Raw genomic sequence first — 18,934 nt, 5'->3', positions numbered from 1 at the left:
TATTTGGATTCGGCGCTGGTTTGATGGTGGGCACCACGTTGTCAAGCGATGTCCGCTGTTCCGGAAGTTCGGACTGCAAAGGAACTGCCTGTGATCGGCACACATCTGAAGTAAGCGGTCTCCGTTGTCCGTGCGTCTAGTGTCCAAACCAAGACGACTACCCAATCGGGCCTCAGCAGCGCTTAGTCTACCTACCTGGGCGTTCATATTACCAGCAACCACAACGATATCTGAGCTTTTAGCCTGTTGTAGAAGGGCACCTAGAGCGTCAGAGAAACTGTCCTTGGCAGATTCAGAGCTACAGTCAGTTGGGGCGTAAGCAGAAACAATAAACAAGGTGCGATGAACCTCACTTCCTCTAGATTCTCTCACCGATGTTGCCAAACGAACCGCACAGAGGCGACTGTTTACGGGTATCCAATCAAGCAGAGACGCTTCCGCTCGTTCGCTCAATACAATACCCACCCCAGCATATCCAGCTGCAGCGGCCTCTGCATCACCAGAGCTGCGCAGTCGGAACCTGGAAGAGAGCGAGGGGGCAGTCAGTTCGACTACAGTACTTGCGCTTGCGTCCTTGTTTCTGACAGACAACATACACCAATACAGAGAGAATCCAGCATACGCGCAAGTGCCACCTGTTGACCTGCTTGCCTCATTGTGCGAGCATTGAAGGTGGGTAAGTAGACAGGCTTTCGGGGTTTGAAAACAGACTTCGAAGTGCTTAGGGTTGTAACTAAACTCGGACGTGCAGAAGCTGCAGCTGAGTTTGATGCAGGGCGAGCAGAACGGTCGGTCCTAGAGCTGGGACCTGCGGATAAAGTATTCAAATTTGGGCGGGGGAGGGTGGAAGACGGAAAACGTGAAAGTATAAGAAGGAAGGCGTCAGCAGTAGCATGTTTTCGCTTACCCGCCCTGCTGTATGCAGCAAGTAAGGCGACCCGGCTGATAGCAGCACGCGACGGCCGATGTGGCATGAGAGTATTGTTAGTTGTGTTGGTCATCGTTGCACGGGGGCTGGAATACTGCCAGGGCGCCCATACCTAGACAGGAGGACGATTAGGGTCCTCAACCAAAGCCTTTGGCTCAAAAGCCTAACCGCAAGGCAGCGGTGTTTGGCGGGGAAATACAAATGCATTACCTTTTCTACGGAACAAGTCGCCATACATGTTCCAACCCCAAACCTGGAGGGCCAGGAGACTGTGTTCGTCGGACCTCTAACCATTGACCAACCTGGTATGAGAGACTCTGGGAGTGTCGCGCACCCACCCGCAGTATACCTGAATGGGTCTCCGAGGTACACAAGCCGCCACACCACGGTAAGGTTCAGTCTCTTCGTGACGGTATTACGGTCTAGAGAGACTCTGGGAGTGTCGCGCGGACACCCGCAGTATACCTGAATGGGTCTCCGAGGTACACAAGCCGCCACACCACGGTAAGGTTCAGTCTCTTCGTGACGGTATTCCCTACGGTCTAGAATTGCCCATACCAAATAAAGACTGCCTGTACGGCCCAGTCAGCGGTATATGCTGTGTTCCCATCCAACCTCACCCCTTCACCTTCCCAACAACAGTGCAACCAGTGAGTCTGCTTGTTCTCAGGTTGCACCATAGTTTTGGGTCTAAACTTGCCGTGTTCTCCCAATTTGAATTATGCCATCTCCACCTCCACTTTTGCTCCTTATGACTCCGGCCATCTACATAACCGCCCAAGGTCACACATGGCCAGCAATGGTTTTCCAGTTTTAGTTCATGTCAGCCGACTGAATCTTTGAATTAGTCGGACCTCATGCCTATTGTTCCCCACAAGTTGCAAAAAAATACATTTTATTATTATTTAATCGAGTACCCCCCACTGTTTTTGACACTGTCCCCTTCTCGCACAACCCCCACTACCCACAAATCCCTCTATCATACCCCAGCCTGACTGTAAACGCATGATCATGCCAGACGGTATGCCACCCACAAGTTGGGAATATACATTATTATTATTATTAAGAGGAAAAATCGGAGGAAGAATAGGCCAGGAAATGGGAACGGAATCACAGGAGATAAGCGATTGAGATTGATCAGAAGGTTGTGACATTAGGGCAACGAAAGGGTTTAAAACAACCGGGGATTACCAGCAATCGTACGCTGTTGACGAATCTTATTCCATTTTCCTGGGTCCCTTCATGTTTCTTCATCTGAATAAGCTTGTTCCTATTCATCAAGCTCTGAGTAATGAGTTACGACCGAGAACATTTGCCAGCTATAGATTAGCACCCGACAAAATGAACAGATGTAGCACTCGACATCACGATTCTGTTAATTCTGAATGAATTACTTGAACTTTATGCCATTTGAAGCAATGCAGGATACCATCTCTCAGTAGGTCGCTTCCTGCAAGTTAGAGCCATATGGGCCGGTCGAAGACAAGCAGACTACTACATTCAGAAAACCAGTTAATTAATTGAAGCTTTACTCGAAAGCTGCCTAACGACTGGCATTCTCACACATCAATCAGTTTCCTGGTGCAGTGATTTATTAGAACTCAACTACACAACATTGCATAGGGTGGGAAGAGTCTTGGTGATTCGTTTTCTTTATAGGACATAGCTGCTCTAATTATTCCCCCAATGGACTCCAAGAGAACTGTAGAGGAACCTGTGGCAGCCGGATTGGTGCCGAAATCGGAAAATTGTCCGCCGTTCCCAAAGTAACCAGGTTATTCAGACTGCAGAACCCAGATGCCGCAAAGGACATGAATTATCACCAGGTTGTCTGGCTGACTAGATTAAGACAGTCAAGTAGAACATAGGGTTGACGGAAACTCGGGGACTGCGCCTACCCGATGAGCCTCAAGAGGGGCGAAACCGGTCTTAGGCTGTCGAAGAGTTTTCAGCAACCTTGTGAGTAGTTTCCTTTATGAAGATATCCATAACCTGTCTGTTCATAGTCCCAAGCTGCGTTCGAATCACGTAACGTTGAAGACGAAGGCGTGGAATTTAAAGTGTGGGAGGCTCAGTTTTGTGCATACGGTGCACGCTTATCTGTCAACGACAGGAAAGTGATTGGCTAGATATGTCCGGTTGGAGGGTTCAGTGGTTTACAAAGACATTTTATAGCTGGAGGCCAGGTCCGAAGTGGCCATAACGTGTCCTTTGTGTAGTCAATTTGACTCGTCTACTAGGAGGGGTTACTGATAAAGGCGTCGCCAGATTTCTGGAACTCGGGAACCGTGCCGATTCAAAGATGACTCGCGCCATTTGCTTTGACTTCTGTTATGAGACAGAACTGAGAACGGCTGGATTCTAAGGGATTTTACGCCTCTGATACGCTCTTGCTACATCTGATGGAGGCATTGAACGGATCGCTCCATGGGTTTGCAAAAAGATAGGTTCCTTCCGATGAAATCATCAGAGAAACGTCATCTAAGGCGCGAACTATTTGAAGCAGGTTATGCTATTCTCTATGGGGCCAGAAAATGTGAACAGTATTGAAAATACACCGATTTCAAACACTTGTTTCGCTGAGGTAACATGAGATAGACCACTGTTGTTTTTGAAAGACGCACTCATCACACGCTTCGACGGAAAAGCCGTCATAAAGGTGCAACTACCCACCCAAACACCACACAGTTCACATGTACCACTCGTCAAAATAAATAGTTAGCCCCTGTCAATAGGTAACTTAAACAAAGAACATGATAGTCTGGCTAAAATCAAGGCGTGAACCCCGATTCTAACCGACTCACTCACCTGTCCGATTTACGAGCCGGAGGTATTCTTATTTATCCATTAAGTTCGATGTCAACCCCTAAGTAGAGCGAGAAATCAGCCTCAGAAATATCAAGTATCATAGACCAGTTTGTATCCAAACGAAATTCATTCATTCGCATCCAAATAAGGAAAGTAGATCATACGGACGTAACACAACACCCATAAGGTTGCTGAAATCTCTTCGAAAGCGTAGGTTGGTTTCGCCCTCCGTGAGGCTCATCAGGTAGGCGCAGTCCCCGAGTTTTCATCAACCTTATGTTCTACTTGAATCCGAATTGTACAAAATTGGCGATACGCGCTCAGTTGTAAACCAATTTGGTTTTGACGGGAGACTCAACTGGAAGCCAGCTAAATCCCTAATATATGTTTTTCGACTGAAAGTGCTACCCCGGGTAGTCCTACACTTAAGTTGATACGGTGCGGCAATATCGGGGTACGCTCAAGGGCCGTTGAAGCTTCCAGCAACCATGTGAGTAGTGTGTTACGTCTATACAGAGTATCGCTATATCTGAAATATCGCGCCAAATGAAACATGAGGCGGCCTGGTGCAGCACATCCGGTCGCTCGGGGACACCGTGTACGAGAGATCTAGCTGGGTTCCGTTCCAGTTGAGTCACTCGTCAAAACCAAACTTGTTTGCAATTCGAAGGTAGATCGTGTTTGATAGGATATTCGCTCTCTGGTGAACAATTAGGACAGCTTCAAGTCAGAGAACCGAGGTGTATAAAATGGTGCTGAAAGACTGGTGAATCGTTGATGAGACCGTTCTGCTGCGCGGCCAAAAACTGAACGTGCTACAATGTGAGGAATATAACGAACTCATTCAAAACAGAGTAGGAGAAGACACCGATTAGCTCCAGCTTTAATGAACAATGGAACGCATTCTCAAAAGAATCACGAAGTGCATTCTCACATCGTCCACAAAATGAGACTTGATTGCAATCGACCCTTCCATGGTCGGCTCTCGACAAAACCCCTAAAATGCCCTTTGATCCTGTTCTTTTCAGTGATATTTCGGACTCAGAGGCTCATTTGCAATATCGCACCCGGCTCTGCGTGAACTACTTGCGCTGTCGTAGGCATGCGCAGGTATCCAGTGGTCCAACCACTGCTGAATATCGAATCTGTACCGGATGTTCGTCGCCCATGTACTGTATAAAACAGTATTATCGCTTCCGACACGAAGTTCTGTACTACCTACAAGACCTAAGGGCACATCAGTTATATTGAGTTCAGTAAAATGAGACCAAATGAGCCCCCATGTACTTCAGATTCTCTTATTAAGCGGATAATTATGGGCCAGGCCCACCGTTCCGAAAAAAAGCACATTCCAGACTGTAGTTCTAGGGGTGTATTGGAACAAATACAAAAATAAAACAAGAATTTTGGAAATACCTTTATACATGCATAAGAATGTCCAAAAATTAGGATGAAAATGAATCATTTGTGATAAGAACGGTCACTTGAAAAAACAGGAGGGCATCGGTGACGTAAGGGCTAGTTGTTTTCAATTTCTGCGTCATTTAGTACTTTATCAATCTTTTTTTCCATCCGTTCAGTGAACGTCCGAATGCAGTCACGGAACATATTTGCCCGGTCTTCAGCAGCACGACGCTGAAGCTCGAGAGAGGCGACGAAATTCTGGAACATAGAGGCAAAATGCTATCAGTAAGACGAAGAGGTTTGTTGGAACATTGCTCTTCACCATCTACCGAACAGAGGGAAATTCACAATGGTTGGCAAACATCTGTTGAGGAGGGCTCGGGAACAGAAGATGTCACCAAAGCAGCGATCGATGCTGAGCTGGCCAATGCTAGGGACGGCCGATATATAAATAAAAAAATATCCGGAATGGAAGAATGACATGGAGTAACAGTTCTGCGACTGTTAGCCATGCACTCCTGAGCGCTCTTCACACCTGCTGCATTGCTTGACAAAGAACCGATCGAAAATTGTATGAAACTGTCTACCAGACCAAACTGACAGCTAATTGATCTAGCGTAAAAGGCAGAGAGAGAATTTTCGGCTCGACAATTTCAAATGAAAATTTTAACAAATGTACGGTCAAAGTACAAACACAGAGAAATGGTTTATCACACTCATGGTCCATCAAAAAGCAACATTACTTTTGTAGGTTGACAAAGGACAGGACAGTAGCCCGTCAACATGTGCACAACGCTGAGCTGGTTTTGGGGGAAGAGGACTGGCTAAACTCGGGTAAAACGCTTTTACAAAGTTTACTGTATCAACCGAAGTAAAACTCTGCACGATGCGGTCTTTGAGGCCACGAACTGAAGATAAGAAAGTACTGACCGTCTCTCAATGCAGGCAAAGCAGCGAGAGAAAAACAAGTGGTCACACATAGTAAATCAAGTCCGGGGAAACAGATATTTCAGGGGTTGACAGAGGGGAAAATGAGAGCCTGAACTTGAGAAGTAGGTTGCACAAATTTTGGATCAAGTTGCGACGACGTGACACTTAGATACCTAGGGATGAACAGGTTTACAGAGGAAACAGACCAGAAATGTGGTTCAGAGAACAGTCACGTGCACTTCTCACACGACTGGAGAGTCTAAATGCAGGGCAGAGAACAATGAGCAGATAGACTCTGAAGTTCAGTCAACTTCGCAGCATCTAAGATGGAACATCCAACAAAAACCTCAGTTGCTACCGATTTTGAAGTTTTTGTGTGCAAGGAGCTGGTTTGAGTGTGGCCGTCTAAACAAACCCTCCGTGTGCGGTGCTGGGGCCGGTTTGCTCTGATCATCTGTTCAATTTTCCAGAAACCATTGGGAAGAAAACTGGTGATTCATCCTGCATCACCATCCTGAAACAGTGATAGACAAATACTGGGTTCTCTCTTGATTTTATCAAAGTTGTGCACCCTATGGATGCATGAAATGTTCGCTGGGCTGAGGCGTAATGAGCACAGTTCGAACAGAAAGAATTGAAAAACCAACAGGAAAATGGTAGATAACAGTAAAATCGGCCGACCAATTTTCGCAAACGGTCAGTAGCTAGATGTCATGAAGCAATTGACCTGTGGGGCGGAAAAAAGGTGCTCAAACGTGATTCTGTACGAATATCGTTGAAGAACCATGCACAGTGTTCACAATTCATGCCGGCCGAGACACGGAAAACACTAGGAGTAAAAGAGGGTGCCGAGTCGGCCACAAACTGCTGAAACGAATTCAGCAAAACTTACACGAAATATAGGAATAAATGCAACTGCTTTCTTCTCAATCCCGTCCAAGAATGCAGCTTTCGCTGAAGTGATTCGCATCAGCTGCTCCACTGTCTCCTGAGGGAGTAGAGAAGAAGTGAACTAACATCAACACAACATCGTCAACGCCCGATCTAGGTTGAACATCATACACCGTGACTGCGACACTGATTTGTGATCAACAAGAGTTCAGATAAAGATACTCAACTTAATGGAAGTTGTCGCCAAATAAATTGTTTTTTGCTTCCGCGTTCGGTGCCATGCCACCGGAGGGAAGCACATCATCATCATCAAAGACAGCAACATCAGTGTTGGCACTGATGCTTCACTGCCTTACAATCATAAGGTTCGTCTAGTTATATATATATATATATATATGAAATTGTATAAAAAGCACTACAGTGAAGAGAAGAGAAAAAGAGTGGGTGAGGGAGGGGACCTAATGCTAGCCTATGTCAAGCATACTGAGGTGCCTACACCTCCAATCGCTCAATCAGACAATCTGGAAACAAACTGACAGCACGAACGTCACTGACATCGATTAGCTGCCATTTCTTGCAACGTCTCCAGCCAAGTACAGACGGGATCACGGGGACCCCATTATGGAAGTCGCACAACACCAACAACACCCAAACTCTTCGTGATCTCTTTCACGCCTTTCTGCCAAGTCATGTGCTGTCTACCTCGCGGTTTGCGCCATCCTGAAGGAGGCACGGAGAACAACACTCGTCTTGGTAGACGGTGTTTCGGCATGCGTAGCACATGACCGAGCCATCGCAGTCGATGATGGTGGATGTTTTCCCGAATTGAGGTGCCTGCAGCACAACCAAATACCCCTTTTCTAATCACCTCGTTACTGACACGCTGACGCCATCCAAAACCAGCCACGCTTCTGAGGCATCGGTGGTCGAAAACCTGAAGACGCCTCACATCATCTACCCGAAGAGGCCATGTCTCGCACCCATACAACAACACAGCCCTTACTGTAGCCTGGTACACACGACCCTTAAGATCCAGTGAGATGCCTTTTTGACGCCACAAGTGACGCAAATTAGCAAACGTGATTCGAGCCTTTGAGATTCTTGCACTGAATTCATCAGACACACTTCCGTCAGAGCTAATACAACTACCGAGGTATGTAAAGTTTTCCACAATCTCCAGTGGTTCTCCTTGAACTGTAAGGGATATGTTCGCAGATGGCACGTTCTGAAGCAGGACTTTGCACTTTGAAGGTGCAAGGCGCATGCCAAATGATGGTATGATGGCGGTCAGTTTATTCAACAGGGCTTGTGCTTCGCTAAGGTCTTCAAAGATGAGGGCGATGTCATCTGCGTACTCCAGATCGACAAGGCTCTCGCCAGCAACAATTTGAACACCGGAGTTTTGAAAACCGTCCAGTGTTCGCCTCATTATTTCATCGATGACGAAGTTGAACAAGAATGGGGAGAGTGGACATCCTTGTCTGACACCACTTTTTGTAGGAAAGCTTTTGGAGAGCTCACCATACACCCTCACCCGCCCAGAAGTATGTGAATATAGAGATCGGATTATGTTTACAAACTTCTGGGGCATACCCTGTTGAGCAAGTGTAGTTAACAGAACTGATCGATCAACAGAATCGAACGCACCCTTGAAGTCAAGGAATACCAGGATTGTGGGTCGTCTGTACATGTGGCGTTGCTCTAACACCTGACGGAGTGTGAAGATGTGGTCAACGCAGCCTCCACCCGGTCGAAATCCCGCTTGATTCTCACGAGTCAAGACTTCGCGTGCCGCCATGAGACGACGAAGAATCAACGAGGCCAGAAGCCTTGTCACAACAGGCGTCAAGCTAACACCTCTGTGGTTGCTACATTCACTGCGAATACCGTTTGTGAAAATGGGCACTACTATCGATTCACGCCAGTTGTCTGGGACGGTCTCCTTCTCCCAGATTACCCTATACATATGAAGCGCTGTACGATCGTTCTTGGCCGTTACTATACCTTGTGCACCTTTAGTGGTTGCTTTGATGTGAACGCTGAGACTGAGGCTGTGAGGCTGAGACCGAGAACTAAGCTGAAGTAAATACCGTTACTACAGATATTCATCATAAGGAGGATACTTGGTACATAATCTCTTCCAGAATTGAACCCTCCTTGGTTTGACCTTGTGTGTTCATCCTGTCTGATAAAAAACGTCGTAGCAATACCAATTAAATCAAATCGATTTCAGCATACTTATTATTGACCATGCTGTGGTCATTTGTGGATACAGGGAGTACTAATCAAGTACTCCAATCTCGCGGAATAGAATCAGCTTTCCATGTTGAGAAAAAACATTTGCGCAAGCGATCAGATGCAGAATTTACGCACATCGGCAAGGGTCAAGCCTGACTGTTGTCAACCCAAGAGCTTTGTCGACAGACCACAATACACTATTCGTCGGTCGTTGTGCCATCGGAATTGTTGTAAGGGTGTTTCACCCTCCCAACTTAAGTCTTGATGATCAAAGTAGATCGGTCATCTGTTGGGACGATAAGGGACCAGCCGCAGTTATAGACAAGCTGAACGACTGTACGTACAGCAACTTGCTACGTAAATTCAACGACTCGGTTTTCACTCACCTCAGCCTTTGAAATTTCACTGCGCACGTTTGACAGCCTAGTTCGAAGGTCAGAGCACCGATTGGAATGAATTTGTTGTTCGTCAGCCCAGTGGCGTTTGTCTGCTTCAAGCTCGGCATCAACGGAGCATAAAAGTTGCTCCAGCTTCTCGCATTCTGCCTCGGATTCTTCCAGATCGGTTCGGATAGAAGACAACCCCTATGGAGGCAAAGGAGAGACATGAATTCTTATGGCCTACAATACAACAATCACTGCTCCTGGTTTGAAATAACGGATACCTTCCTGATGGGATGAAAATCTCTAACAATTGCAGAATACTTGTAGATAAAACTAATAAGTTAGCTCGAGCTTTGAAGAATTTACGCAGGCACTTAGATGCAGTGCCGCCCCAAATCTAACAGAAGTAAATCCGACAAGAAAGTGCTACTAAAGTGAAACTGCCCGTCACAGCTGTTTGCACTATAAGCGAAAGGATACTCATCTATAGAGGTGTTCCCCGGGAGACCGCCACCCGCGCGTCCTGGAGGAACGGTATTTAGTAGGCATAAACTGGATTCCCCAAAAAGAGTGGGCTTCAACTACCCATGAGTAGCTGTGGCAGTTACCCTTTTGGGTGACCTACATGCCAATCAAATCCGCTGCTAATACACTCCCCATTCGGTGACAGCTTCTCGTCAACACCGATCGGACTGGGTATGTGCGTCCAACCCACTGAAAGTGCTGTAACGGAAACGACGGTGACGTCGTTCAGAATGACGAGGACGACAGAAGCACAAGGTTGTTCACACAAATATCCAGGCCATCCGATGGCTCCTCGATAATCTAAAGTTCTAGCGGAAAAGACACTGGATGAAGACATCATCCAGACTGTAAAAACGGAGTTCCCGCCTGCGAGTATTGTACGAAGTCATATTATAAGCGGAAATGACAGGAAGGTCAGCTGCTAGTTAATATATATATATATATATNGACACGCAAAGATGCACCAAAGGAACAGCGAAACAAAATCACTGGATACAATCAGAGTGAACAAGGAGTAACAATACGCAGTCGAAACTATTATGAGGGTTTTAGCCCATGCATATCGACTGAGGATGAAGTGACCAAAGATTCACTCGTCTGATGGTTTAAGTAAGAGTCAACTTTGTGATGTACTACTCATAAGGCTGCGAAAATCCGTTCGATAGCCCACGACCGGCTTTGCCCTTTTTGGGGCTCATCGGGTAGGCGCAGTCCCCGGGTTTCCATCAAACTTATGTTCTACTTAAAACCAAATTGCCTGAAAACATCACAAACGAGAGATCTAGCTGGGTTCCAGGTGAGTCTCTCGAAAAATCAAATTAGTTTGCAAATGAGTGTAAATTCGCTAGGAGTCAACTCTCTTGAAACTAGGATTATGCTGTGGCTCTTCGGTCGAAAACACATTGGTGAACGTGGTGTACAGAGCACAGAGGGGGGTGAACTGGTCCCTGAATTGTCACGTAACCACCTCTAATCAAGTAGGGTCAGATTTTAACATGTACACTGTTGATTAATATAGTCCCGTAGACAATCCACGATACCGATATCCTTCAGCTTCTGATGTGTGATCTGGAAACCAATGGACAAACGAACATTCGGCTACTTGAGACGGCAGTTGGGCAGTAGAAACAGGAAGCATAACACCAGATTTATGTAAACGATGTCTTCAAAATCGAAATAAACCAAACTAGAGATGTTCCGTCCCGGATATCAAGTTTGGCATGCACTGACATGAACCGAAGGATTCACCAGTTTCCAGACAAACAAACCAATAAATGTGAACACAACAAGGTGATGGCAACAAGCCAATCGCATCCTGAACTCAGTTTCCAAGTCTTGTACCATATGTTAAAGGGTTACATCACTATTATGGGGAAAAGCTATCTTTTCACTCGTTTCAAAATATAAGGGATCAAGACCAGTGTGCGTAAGTAAATAAAGGAATAGTTGAGCGAGACAGAGGCATCATTTCGAAGTATATACATTATATATATATATATATATAACACTTCGTAACAACTGAAAACTTTTGTTAATGGTATGCGGGGGCTTTAAGTCAGGTCAGTTGTGATCACAAACAACGTGACCAGTTTACTCTGTCGTGCAATGGTGGATGAAGTACAACGAGCGGAAAACAAGAGAAAAGCGGTTGCAAACATTGGGGAACAGTCCAACCTAGATAAACGTAGTTCATCATCAAAAGGACCTGAAGTGGTTGCGAGCGTGGGCACTAGCTGAACCGAGCCATCCAGTGGGAATGATTGCCGGGGAAAGACGGGGGGCCCGAGGAGTTTAAGCGAGTTCCGGGAAAGCCACAAACACATTGACAGGAAGAGGATCTTCTCACTGAAACGGTCATCGAAGGATTATCAAAAAGGCTGTACATAGTAATTAGTTGTCAGCACTACTAACCGCTATCACGGAGCACACTAAAACAAGCATAATCGGGTGCATAAACTTACTAGATTCTGTATTAGTTCACACGTTTCCGTGATCCGGCGGGTTAAAACAGTACATTGTTGTTCCACCTGAGTTACACAATTGCGTGCGTGCTCCCTGAACACAGTCACTTCGTCTATTAGCGAGGGCAGTTCTTTCGTGATATCAAATCCCATACGATAAGTTTGTATCTTGAGGTCACATCCCTTGGCGATCTCTTCATACTCAGCAGCCTGAAGGAAATGGGGGGGAAAGAGATTGTGTAATCGATTAAACCTGCGGAAGCCTATAGGGGTGCTTTAGCGAATAATATGGATGATGAAGCACTCACTCGAATCGTCCCAACCAGACGGTTGTAGTCGTCCAATGCCGGAGCGATTCGACCCTCACGGCGACTCAGTGCGAGCTCCATTTGTTCAACCTCTTCCTGAAGTTCACCCTTGGCCTTTATTCGAGACTCATAACGCTCCTTGAGCATTTGATATTCCTGGATTTGTGCCCCAACGCTGGAAATATAAGGAATGATCCGTGTACATGTTGGGCAATGCATATTTATAAAACTCCCTGGACTGATTCGCCGTTCGGTTCCGCTATGTGCGGTCTTGCACAAGGCGTCCAGTGCCACAAACCTTATCTTTCTTTCCTAGTAACTTTGGCTATTCAGTGAATAAGAATCAAAACGTTCAGTTGTTACTGTCTTCCAGAGACTGGTGTGACTACGCCAACCGAAGGAAGATTATTGGATGAAGCGGGTTGTAGTCATTGCGGCGTTAAACTGGCCTCGTGTGCAGTCAAAGACGATGGACATAAGGAGAAACACAACTGTACTCAATCCCACTCTCCCTTCCTAACCGCATTCTAACAGCAACGGGCTACAGAGAAGTGTGATCGCAAAGATTCATATGTAAACCCACACAATGAAAGAGTGCACCGTGAAGTGGATATGATGGGTACGTGTTGGGGGGATGGGTAATTTTTTGAACAAACAGTGAAGAGAGAGACTCGAACTGGTCCAAACTAGAAAGTGTTCGAAAAGGGAGTTGTCTTGGAAAGGTGCCACCGCGACCACGAAATATGACCAAAGAACAAGCGGAATGAAAGATTTACCCAGCTTTTGCTTGTTCACGAAGGCGTTCTTTGATCGCATTCAAACGCTTTTTCAAATCTTTATTGGTCCGAATTTGATCAGCTTCCGTCTTCTTAGCTTCGTCCAGTTCGGTCTAAACGTACAGGGGAGCCCATAAAAATCGAGAAAAAGGGTAGTTTGGTCAAAACTGATTGTTCCACTCCGTAAATTGAATTAAACAACCAAAGTGAGGTGATGGAAGGAGTTTTGTTTAACACACCAGACAGACAGTGCCGCCGATGACTAATGAGTATGTATCATTGGTGTTAAAAAACTGTTTGACTCCCATTTCTAACTCAGTAGCTATGAAGAGAATTACGGACAAACGTAGATCAATCATACAAACGAACTAAAGTCAGCATTTGATATGCTGGATGGTTTCCTAAGTAATGACGGTTAGCACAAGTCATGATGTGCAAGATTCGCAGTAGAGGCAAAACACTAACGTCCCGATTGACATGAGAACCATCTTGCTGAACTCGCAAGCGCAGTATAAAAGTAGAAAACGATGTAGAAAACAGGAACAGCATGTTTGAAAAGCCCATCATGAGAGTGCCCCTTGAAGCAGCGACAAGACGGCACATGCACATATGTCAGTAGGAGCAAACGTCCGAGGTTTTGTAGTGGGAACATTGTGATATTCTGGCGGATAAGGATCTCACAGAACGATTGGAGCTATTGGACTATACAGAATTCGTATTCAGCAAGCAGTCAGAACACACTGATGAGGGTAGTGGGTGTTGTGTTGAGAACTTATTCTATAAACAAATAAGTTAATGAACATCATGAATTAAGCAGAAAGTACAATCAACAATATCGCAATCGGCAGGAGCAGAAGGGACAGTGAGGCAGCAAGAAGAAAAAGTGAGTATCAAATGATATACGTAAGTACCGATACGGGCACTCAGACAGTGTAAATAGGCGATGTACAGAGATGACGGCGCAGAAGAAAGTCAGTAAGTTCGGGAGGTAACAGAAACGGTTATCGCTTGAATTTGGCACTAATTAAGTGTACCCGCAGTCTTTGACTGATAGAGTGACGAATCAGCACGCCCTGTGTTAAATCGGAGTGCGCGCTTAGATATCGTTTAAAAGAGAACCTCAACAAAAACTATCGAGTAAAATACAGTACAAATCTAATACAAAAAGGACTGGCGGCGAAGTCGAGTTGTCGCAGTCGCTATTGAGCTCGTCCTCCGTAGGAGGGGCCCAGAGTTCGACCTCCGCTTTCCGTCGAAACAAATCCGTCAAAAACAGATAGATTTGATACGGCATTGCAAGCGAAGATGAGCAGGCGGCAAAATCTGGAGAGTAAGCAGACCTTAAACGGGAGCAAACACCCGGGGAGTCAGTGGCGGGGAAGCGGAGCGGTGTCATACTACTGATGAGTAGTTAGAATAAATAGGGGAAATGACCGCTGACCGCCATTGATCCATAGGAAGAATCAGCAAGCACAGAGACGAAGGGCTGCTATCTATAACATTCAACCGAACGACTAACACGCCCAAGATCGCGCAGTCACCGAGTTAGAAATGCTGCGTAAAGAGCGTACATCCGTCTCCATAATGAAGGACTAAGGGAATGAAGAAAATACTCGACCTTGGAGCGAGACGCACACGGCAAGATGAGTGATACGAGTCACATGGCACAAAGAATGGCAGAACGTGACACAGCAGTAAACAGCCTCAAGGAAATCCTCCGATTGGGGACACTAAATGAACGGTTTTGGAGGCGCAGAGTTTCCATCGTAGTTCTTTCTCGGGGAAAGAGCTCTCCCGGAATCGCAGGGGGGAACACGTCCACCTAAGTGCCCGAGTTACTCCCCGAATGGAGACACTAGAAATGCGCTATGCCATTGGCCGAATATTTTTAGTCCAATGTCACTCACAAGCACACTTGACACACGAAGCCGTTATAGTGATGAACTCTTTTTTGACAATAGAATAAGTGATACGACGAGCAAACCATCCAATCGACGAGGCAGTCAACAGGTGACTAGTGATGTAGATTCCGTGTTTGAGGGATCAGTGGCGCAGATTACTCACATTACTGATCAACCGATTGTGACCTGGCGAGTATGTGTTCAACTACTATCCGGGAGGTCGTGGGTTTGATAATTTGAAGGAATGCACGCCTATCATTGATTTTTCTTCCTAACCATATTGCTTTCTCCAGAACTCGACCAATACACACTGGCAAAAAACAGTCACGGGTTCGATGACAAAAACGGAGAGGTGTTTGCAAAAGGAGGATATTAAACAGATATTCACAGCTGGGTGGGGGATTGAGATGGCGCCAAAAAGGTCGTGGGACATTCATGGATGAATTGGGATAGCGGACAGTTCAAATCAGGAGATCGTGAGGGCAAAAAACTTGTCTCTGATGGGTAACGGTTGACGTCGATGTGTAACCATGGTTGGGAGGCCATTCTGATAGAATATATCCACACTAGCAACAGTATCAGAAAGGAGAACGCGTACTGAATCAGACAGCACGGTGAGCAGAAAAAGTTATTTAAAGAATCTTTTGTCCCACTAAAGTTGAAAGTGCGGTTCAACCCTACACTCACACTTGCCCATCGAGCAGTCGGAGATGCTTCGTAGACTAGATTCCCACCGCATGTCATGTATCTAACAGGAATAATGGTGACATTTTCGGAGCATTTAGGCAGCAGAAGAACGTAATGAGCTGCTGCTAGACGATAAAACTCGAACGCGCCAAGGAACAATTCTAAACAATTCGGTTTAAACCTATTGCACATTACATGAGACGGAAAACACTAAGATATTATGAGAGCATACGGCTATGAGAAAACACACAAGCCCAGCTACTAAAAGGAACAACCAAATCTCACCAACTTACTCGGAGCGACTGAAGCTGGGCCTCCACATGCTTGATTTCCTGTGTTCGAGCATGCACAGCTGAATCCAGCTCAGTTAGTTGAGCTTTGAATTCAGCCAGTTGGTTGTCACCATCCGCATAAGAAGTCAGTTGTAGCTCGAGCTGTTTGAGACGTTCCTCTGTCTGACGCCACTCCTCGGAGGACGGACAGTTGAGGATACAATTGACTTGATCACCAAACTCCTACACAGGAACACAACAAATAATGGAAGTCGAATAAGAAGTCCGAAACTAACTAACTGACTAACAGGTATAAATAGTAGATTTGTCCTACACAAGTCAATCACAGACCCTTTTTCTAGCCGTACGCAATTATCCATCCATCCTGCCAAGTAAAAATGAAGGCTGCCCAGCTCACATGTATTATCGCTTTTGGGCATCCGTCAGAAACAGATACGTACCACTGTACGGCTAGAAGAGAACCATTGTGTATGAAGATTTTCAGGTTCGGTAACGGTGTTTTACTTGTATTGTTGAAGAGAGAAGACATGAAATAACCACTTTTTTGCCTGACACAACACTGCGACAGTGCGGTATGTAATATCGTTGAGTCGTGAGTCATGCACTGGTCCTATGAAGATTATTCCGAATCATGAGACGCCCCAAACAAGGGTTTTGAAGAGAGTTACACGACTGCTTGTTCCTGTACAGACCGTCGTATGGAAACCTTCAATGAACTACATCATAAGCGATCAACTAGCTACAAAAACTGAGCAGATGAGATTTGAGCATTCGTACTGCTGCCAATGGAGTTGCTGTTTCTAAGCTTTCTTCATATTTGAAGTTCACTTGGGCGGAGACAGGCGTCCAAACAGCACGAGACAGGGGGGAGCCTGGTAACCACGGCCTCACAAATTCGTCAGAGAGCACGTCTCCCAGTTGACCAGTTGACTCTAGACAGTAAGTGAACGACAGGCAGTTCAACAGACCGTCGAGCGTCACACCCCTCAGCCACATGACGTACCGCAGGGTGATAAAGCCATACAACCGTTACGTTCAAGGAGCCACAATATGATGACAAGGTTTCACAGACATCTATTTTGTAAAGGGATATAATCTATTTTCATTGTGTTTTTGACTGAATCAAACGACCAAGTATTATCGGATACGTCGCTCACGTATCAGACGGGGCGGTGGAGGTTCATGGCGTTCCCTTCATAGTAGAGAAACATCTCCATGCTATGAGATCAGCTGCGTTAGGCATACGACTTATGAATGTTTGTTATGGATGCCTTTCCACGTGCATATGAGCATTCACAAACCCAGGCTTCGATTCCAGCATAATATGTGACTTCCAGTGGAACGACTGACAAAGAAGTTTTTACCTTGATGGCTGTCTCACTGGCTATCCTAGCAGCACTGAGTTCGAAACAACAGGGAAAAAATGCGTACACCTGGTCGATTCAACTTTACAAAGTGACTAATCAAGTTACCGCCATTCATCACTTACGTGAAGTGATCGGTTAGTGACCACATCCTCTCTCGAATACGCTCCCAGTATTAGTGGGTACTGATGGAAACCCGACTGTAGTCGCGTTTGTCAACGTTACCTGGGCTGTTGGCTAGACGATTAGCGTTTCTGGTCCCGGAAATAAGTTATGGCTGGATAAGCATGGTAACACTCTTAGTTCTCGCTGCCAAGCTCCTGATTCATCGTCAACACAAGCTTCCCTGGGATTAACCAGCGGTTTGACCTCATGTATTCGCGTTCCTGTACTTATTCCAGACGCTTGTGTTCTTGCACCAAAATGTATTCCCTGATTCTCATGAACTTGAGCTATTCAAGCTTCAGCTTATTTCTATAGGACCGTCTTGTGACTCGATGTCTGTTCGGACGCGAAAGCAGGCATTATTCCATGAGGTTGAAGAGTGGAGCTATCGGATCTACGAACAGTGACATTGTACCACATCTGGTTAAAGTGAATCATTCTGCCACTGTTTTTACCCCGTCCTAACCTATCGACCGGATGCACGGAAGATACTTAAAAACGGTGAACGGACGCCTTTTAGTCCCAGGTGAAGCCACCCACTTCAGCATACTTTTTCCTGAGGCGACACGCCGCAACTAGTCTTGTTCACCCGCCTGAACTCGATTCCCAGTAAACTTTTTGAGCAGCCTCGCTCATCGCGCCCTGACAACTGATCCATGGTTCGCGTATTTGTTGTTCTTTTCCACCTTAACAACCAGCACTATACATATATACATATACATATGTATAAATATATAAGATATGGGACCACCAGGACAGCAACATCAGTGGTAACACTGTCGTATAACCACAAAGTTCATTGATTTATACTTAAGGCCTTAAACTGAAAAAAAGAAAAGAATGGGTTAGGGAGGGACCTGGTATTAACCTAACGCTCAATAGGACAATAGGGAAACAGACAGTACGAACGCCACTGACATCAATTAGCTGCCATTTCCAACGCTGTCTCCAACCAAGCGCAGGAAGGGTCATGGAGACAAAAAACACCTAAAGCCTTCGTTTTCATTCATGTCCTTCTGTAAGATCACACATTTCCCAACTAGCAGTTCGAACCTTTCAGAGAAAGGCACGGTGGACGATGTTTCGGCATGTGTAGCAAATGGCAGAGCCACTGAAGTTGACGGTGCCGGATGTTTTCTGTGACTGATCAACCATAAGCGTGTTTTTTAACCTCGCTACGCTATCCGATCCTGGCGATCTTTTTGAGATATCAATGGTAAAAAAACCTGAAAACCCTTTATATACTAACTGCCCGCAGAGGCCGTGTCTTGCAAAGTTATAGCTATGCAGTGTTGAATCTAACTTGACCTTATGATAATTCCCCCATTCGTTTGCTTACTCCGCCTATGTACTTTGATCTCGTTGTTTTGCT

This window comes from Opisthorchis viverrini (genome assembly GCF_000715545.1).
Source record: "Opisthorchis viverrini unplaced genomic scaffold opera_v5_219, whole genome shotgun sequence".
In the NCBI taxonomy this organism is placed as follows: Eukaryota; Metazoa; Platyhelminthes; class Trematoda; order Opisthorchiida; family Opisthorchiidae; genus Opisthorchis; species Opisthorchis viverrini.
The sequence above is the reverse complement of the archived record's forward strand: the minus strand, read 5'-3'. Positions refer to the sequence as shown.